This window comes from Odocoileus virginianus, chromosome 15 (assembly GCF_023699985.2).
Source record: "Odocoileus virginianus isolate 20LAN1187 ecotype Illinois chromosome 15, Ovbor_1.2, whole genome shotgun sequence".
In the NCBI taxonomy this organism is placed as follows: Eukaryota; Metazoa; Chordata; class Mammalia; order Artiodactyla; family Cervidae; genus Odocoileus; species Odocoileus virginianus.
The window spans coordinates 31,657,851-31,679,238 of NC_069688.1; positions in this window are offsets into that span (position 1 = coordinate 31,657,851).

Genomic DNA, 21,388 nt, shown 5'->3' on the forward strand with positions numbered 1-21,388 from the left:
TCCAGACTTACTACCAGACTTAGGACATTAAATAAGAGTCTCTAAGGAAGAAATACTGTCCGTGGATAAGATAGTGCTAGGTTCCTGTTTCTCTGCCCTTTTGTTAAGTGAGTGATCATAGTAAACAAGAGGGGAAAATTGAACATAGAATCAATGATATATGACACTAACATGCATACATGCTAAGTCACTTCAGTCGTGTCCAACTCTGTGTGACCCTATGGACCATAGCCCACCAGTCTCTTCTCTCCACGGGATTCTTCAGGCAAGAATACTGGAGTGGGTTGCCATCCCCTCCTCCAGGGGATCTTCATGGCTCAGAGATCAAACCTGTGTCTCTTACATCTCCTGCCTTGGCAGGCGGGTTCCTCACCACCTGTGCCACCTGGGCTTCCTGTGATGCTTCTATGTTGTGCTTAGTCACTGAATTATGTCCGATTCTGTGACCCCACGGACTGTAGCCCACCAGGCTCCTCTGTCCATGGGGATTCTCCAGGCAAGAATACTGGAGTGGGTTGCCATGCCCTCCTCCAGGGGAGATTCCCAACCCAGAGATCAAACCCAGGTCTCATGCATCGCAGGTGATTTCTTTACCATCTGAGCCACCAGGGAAGCCCATTATACTAACAAGACATACAAAGTCTTTGTAAAAGTTTTCTGAGTTGCACTTGAGCCCTGTGACCTTTATGACATGGTTGAAGCCATGAGTCTAAAAATAATATCATGTCTGACTTGCATGATTCTACTAGTCATACAATTTTTGACCCTTATACATCACCCCAGCATTGCAAAGTGTTATGACATGGGTCTTGGTACCCTTAATATTATCAAATGGGACAAGTTAATGAAAGACTTTTGTTAAACTTTTCAAAGGAGTGAAAAATGTATGTAAGGTAACATGGGGTTGAAGACATCAGAAAAAGTCAGTTTGAATAATGAAGCAATGGCAATCTCAGTATGATTTGTTTGATATAATTCACAAGAGGCTAAAGTCATATCAGTTTCCTTTATTAAAAGACCCATTGGCAGAAAGGTGCCAATGGATTTTTCCCACTTAAGAACACATCTGATTCTTTCCTCGTGGTCCAGGGGTTGAGAATCCATTTGCCAAGGATGAATGAAGAGGATATGGGTTCGAACACTGGTTCAGGAAGATTTCACATGCCACAGGGAAACTAAGCCCATTTGCCACAACTACTGAAGCCTGTGCCCTTAGAACCCATGCTCCACAACAAGAGCACGCTTGGCTTGCCACAACAAGAGAAAGACGGCATGCAGCAACCAAGACCCCGCATAGCCAAAAAAGGAACACATCAGGAGCCTAGGTTTCCTTTCCACACAACACACAATTATGAGGAACATTGGTCAATGGAAAGGACTCAGAAGTGGCTACTTGTATCATCCACCATCTGGAAATGATTGAAAGGACTGAGTACATTTAGTATGACTAGGGTAGTGACTTGAGAGTCATCATCAAGTAACTGAAGAACAGACAGATGGAAGAAGAAAACCACCTATGCAATTCCAGATGTGAGAGCCAATCTAGGACCAGACGCATAATTTAACTTCAATATAAGGAGATATTTTCTAATGGTTCACATTATTTAAATATAGAAAGAATCTCCTTCTGAAATGTTCTTGTCATTGGATGTGTTCAAGAGGATGAGTAATAATCCCATTGGGGTTATTAGGGAAAGGATTCTTGTAATTGTTAGAAGAGCAAACTAGATGTTTCTTTTTACTTCAAATTATTATTGTTTTAACAGGGGTTCTATAAGTAAATTTGGTGGCTAGAAATCCTTGTGTTGTTCAGAGGCCTATAGAAAAAGGAATACCATGCTCTAAGGCCATCTGGCAGAGAAGTGACTTGGATGACCCTTTGCAAAAGGTCATCCAAATCACTTATGCAATCAATCAATCATTGATGGTAGATAGCACAACACTTGACGAAACTACAGATTTCCTAGACCATGTATCCCCAGTTTATTATCTAAAAGGGTTCTTTTCATTCCTGCATAGTTCTTTGGGAGAAAAAGGATACAGGAGAGCAGAGGGTGATATCCCAGGAGAATAGTAGGTATGTGAGAAAGGAATTTTGCTACCATTTTCCAATCACAACCATGTGTCAGAAGCTATTGAAAGGGTTTTGAAAGTTATGATGTCAGTAACTTTCTAGGCATTTCGTTTATTGACACACTGCTGGTAGGCTGAGAAAACTGATACCAGGAGAAATAGAATCTAGCTGATTAAATATATAATAATTAAATAAATAATTCAGGTATGTGATATTGTTGACTTTTATGTACACTAACCCATTCCCTCAACCTTATTCATGGAATGCCCAGTGGCCTCCTTACGGCCACATGGACATCTCTGCTTCCAGTTTCCTGTGCTTTCTGAACCCTATGTCTTACTAATCTCTCAACAGCATCTCTTTTCCTTTTTGGATACTTCTCATCCAAGTGTTGTGAGTAGAATGTGAAATAGATTTTATCAGAAGACAAAGGATGTTTTCATAGAGACACATAGCAAATAACTTGAACACTGAATGTAGGCAAACCCTTGTTATGAAAAAGCTTCTGGACAATTTGTCACTGGCCATTTCTCCCAGACAGCATTTCTTTTTTTTCTTACACACAGCATTTCTTGACAGGCTACAGATATTGTTATACATACACTCTAGGTGTTATGTTGTCCACCTCCATCGCTCTTCCATGTTCCCCTCCTTCCATTGCTTTTATTCCAGATCCAAATGCTAATGTCCTTCTTAAGCAGAGCTGTTGAGCTTCTCTCCTCTTACTCATACCATCACATTCTCACTTTCCAGAGCTGAAGTTGCCAGTTGAGTATTCAAAATACCAGTATATGGGGTTTTGTTTTTCCTACTAATTTCTCTTTTAGGTTATCTAATGGAACCTCTGATTGCTATATCACTGAAACCAGACCTGATTGTTGAGGATAGAGAGTTCAGTGGAAGCAAAGTGAGATTTAAAGGGAAAAAAGATTGATCTAAATACCAGCTTTGGGAGGGGACATATGTACACCTATGGTTGATTTCATGTTTATGTATGACAGAAATTAAACCAATATTGTGAACCAGTCATCAATCAACTAAAAATAAATACATATTTAAAAAATAAAAATAAACAGTACATAAATACCAGCTTTGCCTTTTAATGGCTGTGTGACCTTGGGCAATAAACACAACCTCTCTGAATCTCTCTGTCTTCATAAAATGGGAATGACTTTTATCTTAGGGAATAATTATGAGGATTACCAGAGCATATGTAAACAAATCATTCAAGGATTGATACTTGGCATACACTAATATCTCAATAAATGTTTATTTCTATTATCTTAATTTCTTTCTTTTTCTAGCCTGTTTTCAATGTCTTATAACCATGTTCTGATCTATAGCTTGAAATCTTGAGGAATATTTGTGCTATTGAAATATTGAACAAACAGATAAGTTTGCTAAGACAAGTAAAGTTTATAGATAAATTCTAACCTTTTCTTTATATATTGTAAAACCAAATTCCTACATTATTATACACCCAAACAATGGAGTTGAAGAACTAGATTCCAATAAAGCAGAAAGCAGGATAACCATTGACAAAGAATTTATTTGGGAGGACAACCAAGCTTTTAAATGATGTGATTGTGTGGAACATTCCACATACTGTTAATATGCTTTCTTCATTGGTGGCAGCTGATGGAATTTTTTCGTTCTGGGGGGTGACAGAGAATTCACTCAGAGAATGATGTCAAGCAGGGTGAAAGTTTGGAATCTAAGTTGGACACAGGCCGATCCTACAGCAGCTCTTTGGAAATTCTAATGACAATTTGATAATGGAAAAAGAGTGCTGTTTACAGCTAAATTTCAAAAATTATGTCCTTTTTCCCTTTGGCAATTTTTATCCTTAGCAATCTTTTCTGCCTCCTACTCACAGACTGGCCGGACAATAGCATCAAATCAATTTTGATTTTCATGCAAATAAAATACACTAACTTAATGGGAAGTGAAAGAGCTGGCTTCAGAATAAATCTTTGTTGAAAGACAGTTGAATTTTATTTAAAATGGAAGTGAAACAAAGTTGAATTTTATGGCATTGCTTTAAAAGACACTGTCTTACACTGTTTAGGATTTGACCCATATAAGGTAGAGACTAGAATCAACCAATCCCACCATATACATTTCAACTGTTCGATAGCATAGGTTGGGTCCTCTTTTTAATATATGTGTTTTCATTTTTATTTATTTATTTTTCCAATAATTGTTTTCCCCTCAAAATACTAAGTTAGTGTTTAAATATAGAACAAGTCCAAGTATAGAACTGTGTTGGAATAGACACAAAATAAAATGCCCTAATCATTATCATCCTGTTTCATTTAATTTGTAAAGTTCCTTGCAGCTTCCAAATCTATCTTCTAAATTTCCTTTGCTTCAGTTTTCAGTCCAATATTGATAAGGTCATTTTCCCTAAACTACAGTTGAAGGTACTGTAACCTAACAGAGGTGAAGGGATTCACCAAATCCATCTATTTGAAAGCAACATCACTGCTTTCTTCTAGATCTAATTTCCTGGCTGAGTGAGTTTTGGTGGTAGGAAGTAAACACACGTCGTTTTGATATTGGAGCATCGGTTTTAATCTATGGTGAGTTATTTTCTCTCCCCAAGACTACAGCCTCACTATAATCTCCCAGATGTCCTCAGAAGTCACCCTAATGGGTGACATATTCGCTTTTGTCTTACAATAGCACTCCCGTCCCCTGCCCAAGTCTTCATGTTTTATGTTGACTATTGGTGACAAAATTATGATGACTCTTTTTAAAAATAATTTTATTTATTTATTTATTTTTGACTATGCTAGATTTTCATTGCTGCATGGGTTTCTCTCTAGTCGTGGTGCACAGGCTTCTGATTGTGGTGGCTTCTCTTGTTATGGAGCATGGGATTTTGGGCATGTGGGTTTTAGTAGTTGTAGTTTGCGGGTTCAGTAGTTGTGGCATGTGGACTCAGTCGTTGTGGCTCCTGCACTCTAGAGCACAGGCTCAATAGCAATGGCACATGGGCTTAGGTGCTCCATGGCATGTGGAATCTTCCCAGATCAGGGATCAAACCTGCATCTCTTGCATTGGCAGGTGGATTCTTTACCTCTGAGCCACCAGGGAAGCCTTGGCTATGGAGACTTATATCTCATTTTATTTAGACCAGATTTTGCAAGGGGTCACATCTATGAAGAGGAGAGTGTACTTTCTCTCCTCAATGGAGACATGGAGAAAATTAATGCCAATAGGGTTCCAGTTCGGATGACTATACAAAACCATCAAGATACAGGTGTCATAGAACAGTATACAGTCTCAGGCACCACCCGGCTGTTGAACTTTTAATGAAGCAGCTATGTTCTCCTTTCTTCTTTCTTTCATCCTCATAAGGATATAGGCCAGAGAGACCTTGCAACTTTGGAAGATTTTGGAGGGTCAAAAAATGATTTCTCTGTCACCAAAGAAAGCTACTCAGGTATAGTGTGAAGCTGTGATGACTATACAGAGCTCTCAGCACTCAGCTCTCAAAAAGATGTTGTATTTGGGGAAGTTTTGAATACATAGAAATTAAAAACTATCTAAGGTATGAACTGTCTGGCTATATAACAGATGATGTCTTCCCTGGTGGCTCAGATGGTAAAGAATCTGCCTACAATGCAGGAGATCTGGGGCTTCAATCCCTGGGTAGGGAAGATACCCTGGAAAAGGAAATGGCATGCCCCTCCAGTTTTCTGCCTGGGAAATCTCATAGATAGAGGAGCCTGGCTACAGTCCATAGGGTTGAAAGAGTCTGGCACAACTGAGCAACTAACACTTTCACTTTCACAACAAATGATTTAAAAATTAGTAACTTTCATACCCATGGGTCTGCAGATTGACTGTGTTTGCTGAGTCAGAGAAGGTCTAAGGAAATTCAGAGAAGAAAGGCAAGAATCCAAGTGCAGAATGCTACCTGTTATCTGTCCTCTGGACTCAAGGACTGTGGAGTCACTAGTAGAGGGCATAGGGCATAGCACATCCCGAGAAAGATGTATATCTTTTACGAACAGAATCATGGACCTAATTGGTTTTGCCTATCTCTCTTTGGACAGCTGGGTACTGATTCTAAATATCAGGGAAGTTTAGGATTATATCCACAGCAATACCCCAAATGATTTCTAGGTAAGGATATTTTTTATAATTTTATAATTTGTTTATGTATTTTTGGCTGTGCTGGTTTGTGGCTTTTCTGCTGGTGTTTGGCTTTACTGCTGTGCACAGGCTTTCTTTAATTGCCGTGAGTGAGGGCTACTCTTTTGTTGCAGAGTATGGGCTCTAGGCATGTGGACTCAGTAGATAAGGCACACAGGCTTAGTTACCCTATGGTATGTGGAATCTGCCTGGTCCAGGGCTCAAACAAACTCATGACCCCCGCACTGGCAGGCAATTCTTAGCCACTAGACCACAACGGAAGTCCTTTAGCTAAGGATTTTATAAAGACAAAATATGTATTTGTTGACATGCTTAACCCAGGACTCAATTAAAAGAGTAGCATGCTGTGTACACACATATACAAAACAAACTATTAAAGGACACATGCTGTCCTGTGCTAAATTGCTTCAGTCGCGTCTGACTCTGCGCGACCCCGTGGACTGTAGCCCACCAGGCTCCTCTGTCCATGGGACTCCCCAGGCACATATGAAGTAATAAATCCAATTTCACATTCCTCTTCACTTAGACGCTAAGACACACAGGGACCAACCAGTAGGTGATCACCTCCGGAAATAACCAATAACATTAACGTCAAGGTCTGAGGTTTATAAATCTACCAAGGGACTGTGTTCTGTTCTGTTCTGGTCTGCATTCTTCAACTTTTGCATCCTGAGTTTTCTGTGGTGGAACCCATAGCACTGAGAGGAAATGATTTTTTTGTTGGGTGAACATGCAAATGAGTTTCACTGATGTTAATCTTCATTGTATATAGTTTTATTTCAGTCCCAATTTCATTTCCTTTTATTCTGGAGCTTATGGAGGCCGTGTGCCTGGTTTTGAGTGTAGTGACATAGAATCAGCAAAGTGAAACTGAGAGTGTTAGTGTTAGTCACTCAGTAGTGTCTGACTATCTGTGATCCCACGGACTGTAGCCTGCAGTCTCCTATATCCATGGAATTCTCCAGGCAGGAATACTGGAGTGGGTTGCCATTCCCTTCTCCAGGGGGACTGCCCAATCCAGGAATCAAACCCGAGTCTCCTGCATTGTGGGCAGATTCTTTACCATCTGAGCCACCGGGGAAGCCATGAAGCCACCAGGGAATCAGCAAATCACACTAACGCTTCATCCTTTCCCAGTATTTTTCTGCTTGTTTCTGTAGCAGCAGTGTACACTCTACAGTGCTTTATTTATTTATTTATGTTTTTGCTGGCAAGTGCTGTATGGTGAATGCATTTCTCTATGAAGATCATAAAAACAAGCCAAAAAACCCTCCAGAGCTTTATAGAGATGGAAAGAACTCCATAAAGATGAGCTCTGTTTGTAACTTTATTCAACATTCTCTGAACCAGTGTCTAACTGCTTAATCGCCTCATCACCAAGAGTCTATGCTCTCCATGTGTGCAAACACACAAACACAAAAGACACACATCAAGGAATCATGCAATCTCCATGTTATTAATATAAGGGTCTCTAAATCTCTCTAGAGATTTGTCATCCAGACATCCTCACCCAGTGATAGCTTCCCTTCATACTTTTTCTATGCCTTTATAATAATTAATTCTACCAGAAGGGTGCACAAGAATAGGAACCCAGCTAAATTCTGTGGTTGCCAATTTCACTGTTGTCTCTCCTACTTCTTAAGGATACTTTGCTTTTATTACATTGAGCAGGATTCCATCTTCCCATAAGCACCTCTCTGTGGTCCTAATTAACCTTATTGGATTAAAATCACCTATAAAAACTTAGTTTTGCTGCTCTCTGCACACCACACTGTGGATTCTTGGGACAGAATATTTGCTCAGGGACTCCATAATTTTTACTTACCTGCTTATCGCTTTAGTTCTCTCCTTAACTCAACTGGATACACCAAGAGGCCTCCAGGGTAGAATAAGGAGTACCAAGCAATTAAGAGATGCTGAGAGTTATAGGAAGATTGAGAATTGTTGGGGCTGGTGTCTGGGGAGTCATAGCCAGGGCCTGTAGCCCGGAGACAGATGATTTTGATTTCCCACCTTCTCTCTGATGTCCTTGCTGACAGATGATGTGAAACTAGCTCCCCCGAGCCTAGTTTGTCTGCATTTACTGGGATTGCAGGTGTTTGGCTCCATCCTATTAATGGAAAATGATACAAGTTGTCTCTCAAGACTTAGTGCAGAAGGATCTCATGTATCATAGAAAACCAGAACATTAGAGAGTTGACTTTAAAGAAGATCTAGTCTCCCCCTAGTTTTATCTACTTTTATATTTAAATTATTTTCTTCCCTCTAGACCTCAAGGATAAAGCACTGAAATAATTGTAGTTCCCAAGTAGTTCAGTGTTATCATTGATGGACATGTCTTGCTCTTATTTATTTCTTTTTAGTTCTATCTCCTTTACTGTTCACTTCTCCATTCTCCTTTTCCCAGCAAGGGCACTCACTCTAATGCCCTTAAAGATGTATGGTTCTTTGAAAAAATAAATGTTATTTTATGTATATATATGTTTCAAGCTTGCATAAATACATGGCATGTTATATCTCACAGTTCTTCCTTCTTTTTCCACCGCCATTTGGTTTGCATGTTTGTCTTCTGGGATGCTTGAGACAGCTACTTAGTGAACACTGAACATGTTCACCACTCTCTATTCATCTTTCCATCCACAGATGCATACCTGGGTTGCTATCAATGCCACATCTAAATACACAATCCCGAGAAGCTCATTCTTGTATGGACCTAAGGATGATCCTCTCTGGGATATATATTAAGAAGGGAATTACTAGGGTTTACTAATATTTAGTTTCTTTTTCCCCCCTAATATTTAATTGCATTAAATTCTTCAAATTGCTTTCCAGGTAACTGCATTAGCCTACAATTCCATCTGCAGGTGTGTTTCCTTTCAACCATAAATATGTGAAATATGTTGTTATTCTTGTTTTGTGTGGAGTCAGTCTGCCTATAGTGATGCTATAGACTAGGAATGCCAGGAGGCGCTCACTTAGAATGGAGCTATTATTTTGCACAGGGCAAAATACTGTGAAAGTCTCTCAGTCGTGTCTGACTCTTTGCGACCCCATGGAATAGGCCATTGTATTCTCCAGGCCAGAATACTGGAGTGGGTAGCCATTCCCTTCTCTAAAGTATCTTCCCAACCCAGGGATCTAACCCAGGTCTCCCATATCGCAGGCAGATTCTTTACCAGCTGAGTCACAAGGGAAGCCCATCAGGCTTTCACTTGGCCCTGTACTATTCAGGGCAAGAGCCCACAGACATTTCCCTGAAGAGCCAGTGTTGCACTGGAACGGCTCCTGTGGTTCTTATTATGATTGCTAGATGCACCTCAGTCGCAGCCATCCCGGAACTTTGAAAAAAACAAGCTTGTTTTTTTAATTGAGGTATAGTTGATTTGCAATGTTATATTAATTTCTGTTGTGCAGCAAAGTGATTGTTATACATACATATATATATATATATACATACATTCATTTTTATATTCTTTCTGTATGATTTATCATCACTATTGAATATAGTTCTCTGTGCTATACAGCAGGACCTTCTTATTTATCCATTCTCTATATAAAAGTTTTCATCTGCTAACCCCAAAATTCCCACTCTATCCCTCCTGCAACCCTCTTTTTCTTGGCAGCCACCAGTCTGTTCTCTATGTTTATGACTCTGTTTCATAGATAGGTTCATTTGTGCCATATTTTAGATTCTACATATAAGTGATATCATACGGTATTTGTCTTTCTCTTTCTGACTTAAACTTCAGTTAGTATGATAATCTCTAGCTGCATCCATGTTGCTGCAGATGGCATTACTTCATTCTTTTTTTGTGGCTGAGTAATATTCCCCAGGAACCAAAAGCTAAATATCAGTTGTTTGGACTATAATCTAAAAGACTAATTGTCCGAGAGAACAGCATCGAAACATGTATATTATCTATGGTGAAACAGATCACCAGCCCAGGTTGGATGCATGAGACAAGTGCTCGGGCCTGGTGCACTGGGAAGACACAGAGGGATTGGGTAGAGAGGGAGGTGGGAGGGGGGATCGGGATGGGGAATACATGTAAATCCATGGCTGATTCATGTCAATGTATGACAAAACCCACTACAATATTGTAAAGTAATTAGCCTCCAACTAATAAGAATAAATAAAAAAAAAGACTAATTGTCAGGCACTTACACTTATATACACCACTTTATGATGTTTGCCAAATTAATGGGTATAAAATAATTTAATGTAATTCTGAATTACATTTCTCTGATTACTTGTGCATTAAGCATCTCATTTTATATTTGTTAGCTTTTCATGTTTCATTGTCTGTGAATTGCCTATTTGTAACTTTTGCCCATTTTTTTAACTTAGTTCACCAGTTTTTAATGTACATTTATAGAAATTATTTGACTATTCTAGATATTTAACTTCTGTTAGTTTTTCACATTGTTGATATCTATCCCAATAAGTCTGCATAGGTTAATTTTGTCAATGATGTGTTTTATATTAAAACATCCTTAAGTATGCAGATGACACCACCCTTATGGCAGAAAGTGAAGGGGAACTAAAAAGCCTCTTGATGAAAGTGAAAGAGGAGAGTGAAAAAGTTGGCTTAAAGCTTAACATTCAGAAAACTAAGACCATGGCATCTGGTCCCATCCCTTCTTGGCAAATAGATGGGGAAACAGTGGAAACAGTGTCAGACTTTATTTTGGGGGGCTCCAAAATTACTGCAGATGGTGATTACAGCCATGAAATTAAAAGACGCTTACTCCTTGGAAGGAAAGTTATGACAGACCTAGATAGCATGTTAAAAAGCAAAGACATTACTTTGTCAACAAAGGTCCGTCTAGTCAAGGCTATAGTTTTTCCAGTGGTCATGTATGGATGTGTGAGTTGGACTGTGAAGAAAGCTGAGCCCCGAAGAATTGATGCTTTTGAACTGTGGTGTTGGAGAAGACTCTTGAGAGTCCCTTGGACTGCAAGGAGATCCAACCAGTCCATCCTAAAGGAGATCAGTCCTGGGTGTTCATTGGAAGGACTGATGCTGAAGCTGAAACTCCAATACTTTGGCCACCTAATGCGAAGAGTTGACTCATTGGAAAAGACCCTGATGCTGGGAGGGATTGGGGGCAGCAGGAGAAGGGGATGACAGAAGATGAGATGGCTGGATGGCATCACCGACTCGATGGACATGTAAACTCCGGGAGTTGGTTATGGACAGGGAGGCCTGGCGTGCTGTGATTCATGGGGTCGCAAAGAGTCACACACGACTGATCGACTGAACTGAACAGAACTGAACTGAACTTGCAAGTAATTTTTTCACCTTATGGCTTGTGCTTTGGGAACTTTACTTAAGAAGTTCTCATTTCAAACTTATAAAAATGTTCCCATACATTTTCTTCTGTTAGTTTTATAATTTTCCCTTTCAAGATTGGGCTGAATCCCTATGTGTTTTTATATATGGTGAGAAGTAGAAATCCAATCCCATTTTTTAAAATATAATGAGCCATTTTATCCAAGCCTATCTATTCAATGATTCAACATTTCCCATCAGTTAGTGAGTGTCACCACAATGATAAATCAGTTTCTCATATTTACACAGGTCTATTTGGAGCTCTCTACTACGTTTTATTGGTATATTTATTTGTTTTTATGTACTACACCCTATTTCTGGCTTCATTATGTCTTCATGTCTAGCCATGAAAGCTTCTCGCTTTCCTGTTCATCTTAAAAATGAACAACTATTCATTTATTTTTATATTTTTATCCAAGTTTTGGAATGAGTTTATATGGAATTTTGGTTGGAATAGCATTACATTATACATTAATTTCAGGAAAGTACCATGTTTATTATATTAATTAGCCTTACTCATGATCATGGTATACTGCTACACTTTGTAAATTTTCTTTTACATATTTAATAGAGTTTAAGATAATTCTTGATGAAATCTTGATTGATTTTTATAAATTTGTTGATAAGATTTGTTGCTTTGATAGAATGTTTTAATTTCTATTATATTTTTTAATTATTGATAGAGGAACCACTATTGATTTAAGCACTATTAAATTTGTTGACTTCTTTGGATACAAGATTTAGAGTTTGTATCTCTAAACATTAAGTTATGAATATCTCAGTTTATTCCAATCAATTTTATACCTTTAATAAAGTTAAGATTTTTTTCCAAAAAATTTATGGATATTTTTGCTCAGTTAGTGCCTAGATATTGCACATGTTTTTTAAAATGTGCTCTTCTAAATCATTTCATCAGAGAGGAATACAGCTGGTTTCATAAGGTGATCTCAAATCTAGCAACCATGTTTATCTCTGACTTTTCCAACATTATTTCTGTTTTTTTAGGTTTTCTAAGTTAACTACATTACCTGCAAATAATGGCAGTTTCATCTCATTCTCTTCTATATATATTTCTCCTTAAAAAAAAAATTATACTAAAATACTTCTCTACTCAGACCAAAGTCAACATCCTGCCAATACCTAGGAGGTCTCACTGTGCCGCCTCAGACCTCCGACCTCAGTCAGCTGCTCTCTGCTTTAGTCCTCTTTCACCAGACGCTCTGAACACCTTTCTATCCCTGAAACTTACCAGGTCCAGTTTGCCTGAGGGCTTTCCAGGATCAACTGCATTTGCATGAGCTGAGAAAGAGTGCTTTGCAACCAGAGCACCTTACTTGCTGCACTTTAGTCCAAGTTATGCTTTACATTTCATTTTATGTCTGTCTGGAAAGCTTTTATCTCAGTATCCACATTACTCCTTCACTTCTTTCAAGTATTTGCTTAGATAGTCCCTCCCTAGGACACTTAAAATGGACAGAGAGTACTCTGCAAACACTTTTTATCTATCTTTCTTGCTTTATTTATTTTTTTCTACAACATTTATAACTACTTAGCATGGTCTTAACACTTAAATCTATTTGTTTTTCTTTTTTTTTTCTTTTTTTGCTTCTCTTTCTCCCCAACATAATGTCTATAAGGGCAGATATTTTTTGTCTGTTTTGCTTACTATCGTATCCTCAATGCATATAACTGTGTCTGGCATATAAAAGAGGCCCTATAATTATTCGTTGAAAAGTAAAGAAATGAATAGGTGAATGAATACTATTTATGTTCTTATCTTGTTCTACATAAAAAATAGAATTCACCTTACATTTGCCCAATTGTAGGAGGTTAGCAGTAGGTTTTTGACAATTAACCTCTATCAAATTAAAGTTAAATCTTGTGTATTCAATATCATTTCTTAAGGTAAATAAAAGAAAATAAATTCAGTTTTAAAAAGCCTTTATAGCATACAAAAAGGATATTGATATCTAAGTTAAAAAGTGTATGAAAAATATTAGAATGAAGTGAAAAAGAAGTTACAACAGTGACTATCTCTACATTGTGGTACTATAATTTTATTATATGTATAAGTTTTTTATATTAAAAATAATAGATAAGATTCAAATAAAATGAGAATAACCTCATGGCTAGGCAATTAAACTACTCAAGAGTTTCCAAGAACATTAAGTTCCATTTTATTCTATTTATTTCCATTTACCAATTCTTTACTGAGCAACACACTGTGCCAGATGCTAGGAAAGATACGAAGATGAATAAAACACAAGCTGTGTCATTAAAAGAGTTTATAATCTGATGTACACCAGCCATGCAAGGGAGTGAAGTGCTGAGTGTGCACTAACTATGGAACTCTTGACCCTCTGAGCTCCAAATTGGAATCCTGGCACTACATTTGAGCCTTAAAAATTTCCACCCCAGGAGCGTGTTTGACGTAATTCTACCCTGGACAAAAAGGTACTGCCCCAAAAGATGACTTAAGAAGGAACCTCAAAAACTGGAAGAGGTATGGAAATTGTTTTGAAATGGAAGAAAGAGAATAAAATATGGTAGGTTGACTAGAAGGTGACTTGGCCAGATGGACTGACGGACGGCAGAGGATGTTAGAGTGATGATGGGAGAGGACAGCGTGAGTCAGTGATGCTGCCCATGCACTTCTAAGGGCATTCTGTCCATGGAGAGCATAGCTTAAGAGATGGGCTAGTACAGCAACGCAACAGAATAGACCAGAACCCAAAGAGGTTCTTTCTTTGTTGTAGGCAACACACGTTCCTACTGTAGGCAACAATTTGTCTTGAATTTCATGGAAGATGTCCTGGCAAAGCTCTGACAACTGGCATCCTTATTGGTAGCTGGGTAGTGAGGGATTCAATCCTCAAACCAAACTCTCAAACTACTCTGAGTACATGCCAGCTCTGGTCCTTCAGGAAGCAGATGTTGAGATGAAGTTAGAGCTGCAAGAGGTTCCCTGTAAGAAATGTTTGAAAGATAAAAGGGGAAGGAAAATGATTAGGAAGGGGAAGCTTTCAGATCTGCCATTCAGATCTAATATCTGTGAAATGAAAAGCAATGGACACAAGACTGAGTAGGGAGAGCTTTATACGAAACAGGAGAAACTCTGGAGCAAAGATTCCTGATATTGAGGAGAAATGAATGGATCCTCATATCTTCTTAATGATTCATCATTTGCCGAGGGCTATGTAGGAAGCCAGAATCTTACCTTGAAAGTTGAGATCAACGAAAAGGCTCTGAAGTTGCAGGCCATCATCCAACTGCCCTCTTTGCAGCTGAAGGGCAAGTTTTTTCTTGAAGGGACATCTCAGTGGACTTATGACCTTCGATCAGTAAGACTGCAAGGATCGAGCACACATATACAAGGGCTGGCTTTGCATAGATGCATGGACAGTGTGTTTATAGTCACACCGCATAAGGCGAAGTTTATCAGTACAGACACTAATGGGTATACAGTTGTGGTGGTGAGCGTTTGTCCGTTCTCTTCTGACAGCCTCATTTTTCTTAGTGAAGTAGAAAGCAAAATTACCTATTGAGTCTGAGGATAGGAGAGGAGCCATAAGAGGTTCGAGAACAGAGACAGGTGTGGTACCAAGTGGAGAAAAAAAGTGAAAGGAAAAGCTTTAGTCCTCAGTCATGTCCAACTCTGTGAGACTCCATCGACTGTAGCCCACCAGGCTCCTCTGTACATGGAACTCTTGTACAGGTGAGAATACTGGAGCAAGTATTCCCTTCTCCAGGGGATCTTCCTGACCCAGGGATCAAACCTGGGTCTCACACATTGCCAGCAGATTCTTTACCGTCTGAGCAACCAGGGAAGCCTACTAAACGGAGAAGGACATTCCTTCAAAAGATTCAGTATATGTGTATATTTGGACAAGTAACTTTGTGTGGTTTAGAGTGTTACTGGAGGAGGTTAGGATGAGGCTGGAAATAAAGGTTGAGACCAGGTTATGAGTGGCTCTGAATGGCATGTGAATAATTTACAGTTTTTTGTTCATAAATTGTAGAGAACTATTTGTGGTTCGAATGAAGGAAACATTAATTAGAATAGTGTTTGTGTTGAAAATATGTCTTTTCACATCACGGAAAGTAAATTAGAGAGAGAAGTATAGGTACCCCTCACTATGTGAACACTTGATATTCAAATACACTCTAACTACTTGCAAAATACTTGTTCTAAACTTACTACTTTAGTTGAAATACTTGTAAATGAAGCTACATGTTAATACATGGGCTAGCAAAAATTGTTTAAACTGAAATCTGAACAAAAGGATTCAGAGGGGACTACTCCCATCTCTTCTCTATTCTGAAAGGATGGTATCTTATGCTCCTATTTTAAAACCATTTTATGTATCCTTGCTACCATCTTCCTGACATTATCAAGTAAAAATATTTTTAAAGAGAAGGTCAGTTTTCATTCCAATCCCAAAGAAGGGCAATGCCAAAGAATGTTCAAACTACTGCACAATTGCACTCATCTCACACACTAACAAAGTAATGCTCAAAATTCTCCAAGTGAGGCTCCAACAGTACATAAACCGTGAATTTCCAGATGTTCAAGCTGGATTTCGAAAAGGCAAAGGAACCAGAGACCAAATTGCCAACATCGACTGGATCATCAAAAAAGCAAGAGGGTTCCAGAGCTTTATTGACTATGCCAGAGCCTTTGACAGAGCCTTTGCTCTGTGGACAGAGCACAAAAAAACTGTGGAAAATTCTTAAAGAGATGGGAATACCAGACCACCTTATTGGCCTCCTGAGAATCTGTATGCAAGTCAAGAAGCAACAGTTAGAACCAAACATGGAGCAACAGACTGGTTCCAAATTGGAAAAGCAGTACATCAGGGCTGTATATTGTTACCCTGCTTATTTAGCTTATATGCAGAGTACATCATGCAAAGCACAATGGATGCTTTGGATGAAGCACAAACTGGAGTCAAGATTACCGGGAGAAATATCAATAACCTCAGATATGCAAATGACCACCCTTATGGAAGAAAGTGAAGAAGAACTAAAGAGCCTCTTGATGAAAGTAAAAGCGGAGCATGAAGAATTTGGCTTAAAACTCAACATTCAGAAAACTAAGATCATGGTATCTGGTCCCATCACTTCATGGCAAATAGATGGAAAAATAGTGGAAACAGTGACAGACTTTAATTTCTTGAGCTCCAAAATCACTGCAGATGATGACTGCAGCCATGAAATTAAAAGACACTTGCTCCTTGGAAGAAAAGTTATGACCAACCTAGGGAGCATATTAAAAATCAGAGACATTACTTTGCCAACAAAGGTCCATCTAGTCAAAGCTATGGTTTTTCCAGTAGTCATGTATGGATGTGAGAGTTGGACTATAAAGAAAGCTGAGTGCCAAAGAATTGATGCTTTTGAACTGTGGTTTGAGGAAGACTCTTGAGAGTCCCTTGGACTGCATGGAGATCCAACCAGTTCATCCTAAAGGAAGTCAGTCCTGACTATTCATTGGAAGGACTGATGTTGAAGCTGAAACTCCAATACTTTGGCCACCTGATGCAAAGAACTGACTCCTTAGAAAAGACCCTGATGCTGGGAAAGATTGAAGCTGGGAGGAGAAGGGGACAAAGAGGATGAGATGGTTGGATGGTATCACCGACTTGATGGACATGAGTTTGAACAATCTCTGAGGACTGATTATGGACAGGGAAGCCTAACATGCTGCAGTCTATGGGGTCACAAAGAGTCCGACATGATTGAGTGACTGAACTGAACTGAGGAAATAACTTTAAAGAAAGGAATTATCATACACTTTAAAAAAAAGCTCATACACTTAAAAGAAATGCTGGAGGTGATAGAATATATTGAGGAAAGTGAATGCTTTCAATATATAAGGCTGGGCCATACACATGTCTGTATCTGTTGAGCCTGTGATAAAAAAAATAAATGTTGTGGAAGTGTTGTTGATGCTGGAAAGCTCCACTGTGTTACTTGAGAATAACATAATATTTTTTAATAAGTAGAGAAATATCTTATGTAATGGCTTCAGAGCTTCACTCAGCATGGAATGTCATTTAGCACCATGTTGAGATAGCAGAAGGCACTAGAAGTTTCTAAAGATCTGAAGAAAGCAATGGAGAAAGGGAATGATGGGTGGGAGAGATGAGTTTCAAAGCAAGTCAGAAATGTTTTGAGAAACCTGAGAAGCTGTAAGATTTGACAATTTGAAGATTCTTGGCAGGCTCACTCTAAACACTTCAGAGCAAGGGGTAAAAGACAATCCAGCCTACAGTCAACCCAAGCTTGCCTTGACCAGCTCCATCACATCTTTGAGAGGTCTCATCCACCTGAGTGTAGACACTCTAGCCCATACTTCAAAACTCCACCCATTGACTCTCTTCCAACCCCAGGCTCAACAAAGGGCTATGCATAACCAGTCTCTGTGTGGCATCCAACTTTTGTAGCACCAACCTAGAGAAAGGCCTGTGCAGGCCCTGGAAGTGAACTTGTATCCATGTGGGCAGGGGGCTCTGGGGTTTTAGATACCCCGATTCTGCTTTACAAGAGGGACAGAGACACAAGGTGGTCATGTCCTCTTTATCTATAGGAAGGGATCTGGGAAAGGGAGGACCAGGGATAAACCCAGGGTAGGTTTGCTGAGATCTAAAGGCACTATTGTTTAAGCATTGCCACTAATAGTGAAGGTGAAACAATCTTAACAAAATAGAGGGAACCATCAATGACAAAAAGGAAGAGCCATGAATAGTAGAGGATAAACCTTTGAAAGAAACTTTAGGTGATGTAGGTAAATTATTGCTATTGTTTGTGACTATGATCCTAATCTGAATAGGAACATCAAATTTACAAAAGTGGTAAATTTACATGCACCACCTCGTACTGAAAGAAGCTGTTTAATTGCAACCAAAGGACTTCAAAATGGTTGCTAATGAGAATTCCATCCCAATGCTTTGTCTATGGTTTTAGATGGCCCTCTATTTTTAAAGTATTGGGTGCCAATAAGTGAAACTGTAAACATCAGACATCAACATTTTCGCTTGTTTTTTCACCCACTCATTAAATCTAATCTTTGTCACCGCCAAAACTCCAGCGACTCCATCCTCCCCCTTCTTAACACTAAACCTAACTCAAGCAACTTTTTAATCAGTACTAAACTATTTTTTCCCCTAAAATTTTTAAAATGCTATTTGCTTTCTTTATATACCCTAAGCATATTACTGGGTTTCCCGGGTGGCTCAACTATAAAGAATCTGCCTGCCAACACAGGAGACTCAGGTTTGATCCCTGGGTGGGGAAGATCCCCTGGAGAGGGAAATGGCCACCTGCCCCAGTATTCTTGCCTGGAGAATTCAATGGACAGAGGAGACTGGAGGGTTACAGGTCATGGGATTTCAAAGAGTCAGGCACGACTGATCATATGCACACAAACATAAAACCATATTTCATATTAGCATTGTAGTTATATTCATAGAAGTATAAAAGGAAAATATGCAAAAATTCTTGTAGTTTCCTTGTGTACTGCAGATAAATATATTCACTCTGTCCATTAAATATTAGATAATTTGTGTTTTATATGCTTTGTATCAGAGAAGACAATGGCACCCCACTCCAGTACTCTTGCCTTGAAAATCCCATAGAGGGAGGAGCCTGGTAGGTGCGGTCCATGGGGTCACTAAGAGTCAGACACAATTGAGCGACTTCACTTTCACTTTTCACTTTCATGCATTGGAGAAGGAAATGGCAACCCACTCCAGTGTTCTTGCCTGGAGAATCCCAGGAATGGGGGAGCCTGGTGGGCTGCTGTCTATGGGATCACACAGAGTCAGGCACGACTGAAGTGACTTAGCAGCAGCAGCAGCAGCATGCTTTGTATCACAAAGGAATCCTTGAAGGATTACTGTACAAATATTTACAATAGTGTTTCTATACCTAGCTGAGGAGAAAGGCCCACTTATTTTAGAAATTTCCAATCTCACACAAATCTTACACAAACTATAATAAAAATAAATTATAAACCTAACAAGTAGGTTAAATTGATCGAATTCAGGGAGCACTGTTTGGTGGTAACCTTCCCCACTGTGGTACCTATGCTGCAGAGAAGAGCTAAAGATAGCTCTTCAAGGGAGTGTACTTCAAAGCCACTGGAGAAAGGTGGTTAGGAGTTGGGTGAGCAGATTGACTTGAAACATCCACTCTAGCATTTCAAAGGCATTCTAAATCTTGGGACACCTTATTCTATAATGCACAAGAAAATTCTGACATTTAAATTTTACTTAGTGTAATGGTACCTTTGGGTTAAGGTTGACTCAACCAACCAAGTGAAATGCCAAAGCTAATACATGACCTATGAAATGGTGCATTGAATCCAGGCTCTACTCATCCATATTGATGAATGAAACCAACATACTTCTTTCACTGTGGTTCAATTGTGGTGCTGGAGAAGACTCCTGAGAGTCCCTTGGACTGCAAGACCAAACCAGTCAATCCTAAAAGAAATCAGTCCTGAATATTCATTGGAAGGACTGGTTCTGAAGCTGAAGACCCCAATACTTTGCCCACCTGATGAGAAGAACTGACTCATCTGAAAAGACTCTGATGCTGGGAAAGATTGAGGGCAGGAGGAGAAGGGGACAACAGAGGATGAGATGGTTGGATGGGATCACCGACTCAGTGGACATGAATTTGAGCAAACTCTGAGAGATAGTGGAGAACAGAGGAGTCTGGTGTGCTGCAGTCCATGGGATGGCAGAGTCAGACATGACTTAGCAACTGAGTAGCAACACCATTAGGATCCATTTCTATATATATTTCCTTGGCCCCATCACTTCCAGTGTTGATACAAATGTGGAATAATAGAAACTTGATACAGTGCTATGATGACCAGTTTTGTGTGCCAGCAGGATTAGATTGCAGTCTCCAGCTATTCTTTGAAACACCAAACTAGTTGTTGTTATAAACATGCTTTGCGTGTTATTAACATTCATATTCAGTTGAATTTAAGTAAAGGAGATTACTGTAGATAATCTGGGTGTGCCCAGTTCTATCAACTGACAGTCCTTAAGGGCAGAACTGAAGTAGTCCTGGAAAAAGAAGACATTCTGCCTGTTTATTGCAGCTTCAACTTGTATCCAAGAGTTCAGTTCTTCCTTCCTGATACGTGGACTTTGACATTACCTAGTGTGACCCTCATAATAGCATAAGCCAAGTCCTCTCAATAAATCCCTTAATATATGTCTCCCACTGGTTTATGTCTCTTGTTGAATTCTGACTGCTTAGGCTGCAAATTGATATAAAACATCTTTGAAGGCAATTTGGGATATTTACAAAGTTGAAAGTGTGCCTATTCTAAGTTCCAGTTTGAATGTTTAAACATTTAATTAAAACATGCTGAGTTTAAAACCCTTGGGGGAAACTCTCTTTCATTTGTGCAAAGAATATATATATATATGTAAAAGAATTTTTATTTTATTGCAATATTGTTTACAACGTGACCATTTGGAAACTAATTGTAACTCAGTTGGAGAATAGATAAATATATAAATAAATAAAAATCTCATATGAACAGAAACGAACAAACTAGAACGCCTTGTATTAATATGAATAAATAGAATAGAATATAATAGAAGAAAGGTAATGGTGTCAGTCAGGGGAGTTGTTTTAAAATCTCCTTGAATTAAATCAAAAGAAAACAAGGCAGCCACCAAAAAACCAGAGAAAATGTCTTCAACCGAATTAGTCAACAAAATATCCTCATGAATTTCATAATATAAGTGGGGCCTAACGAGCAAAACCCAAAATACTTCATGTGATATCTTTT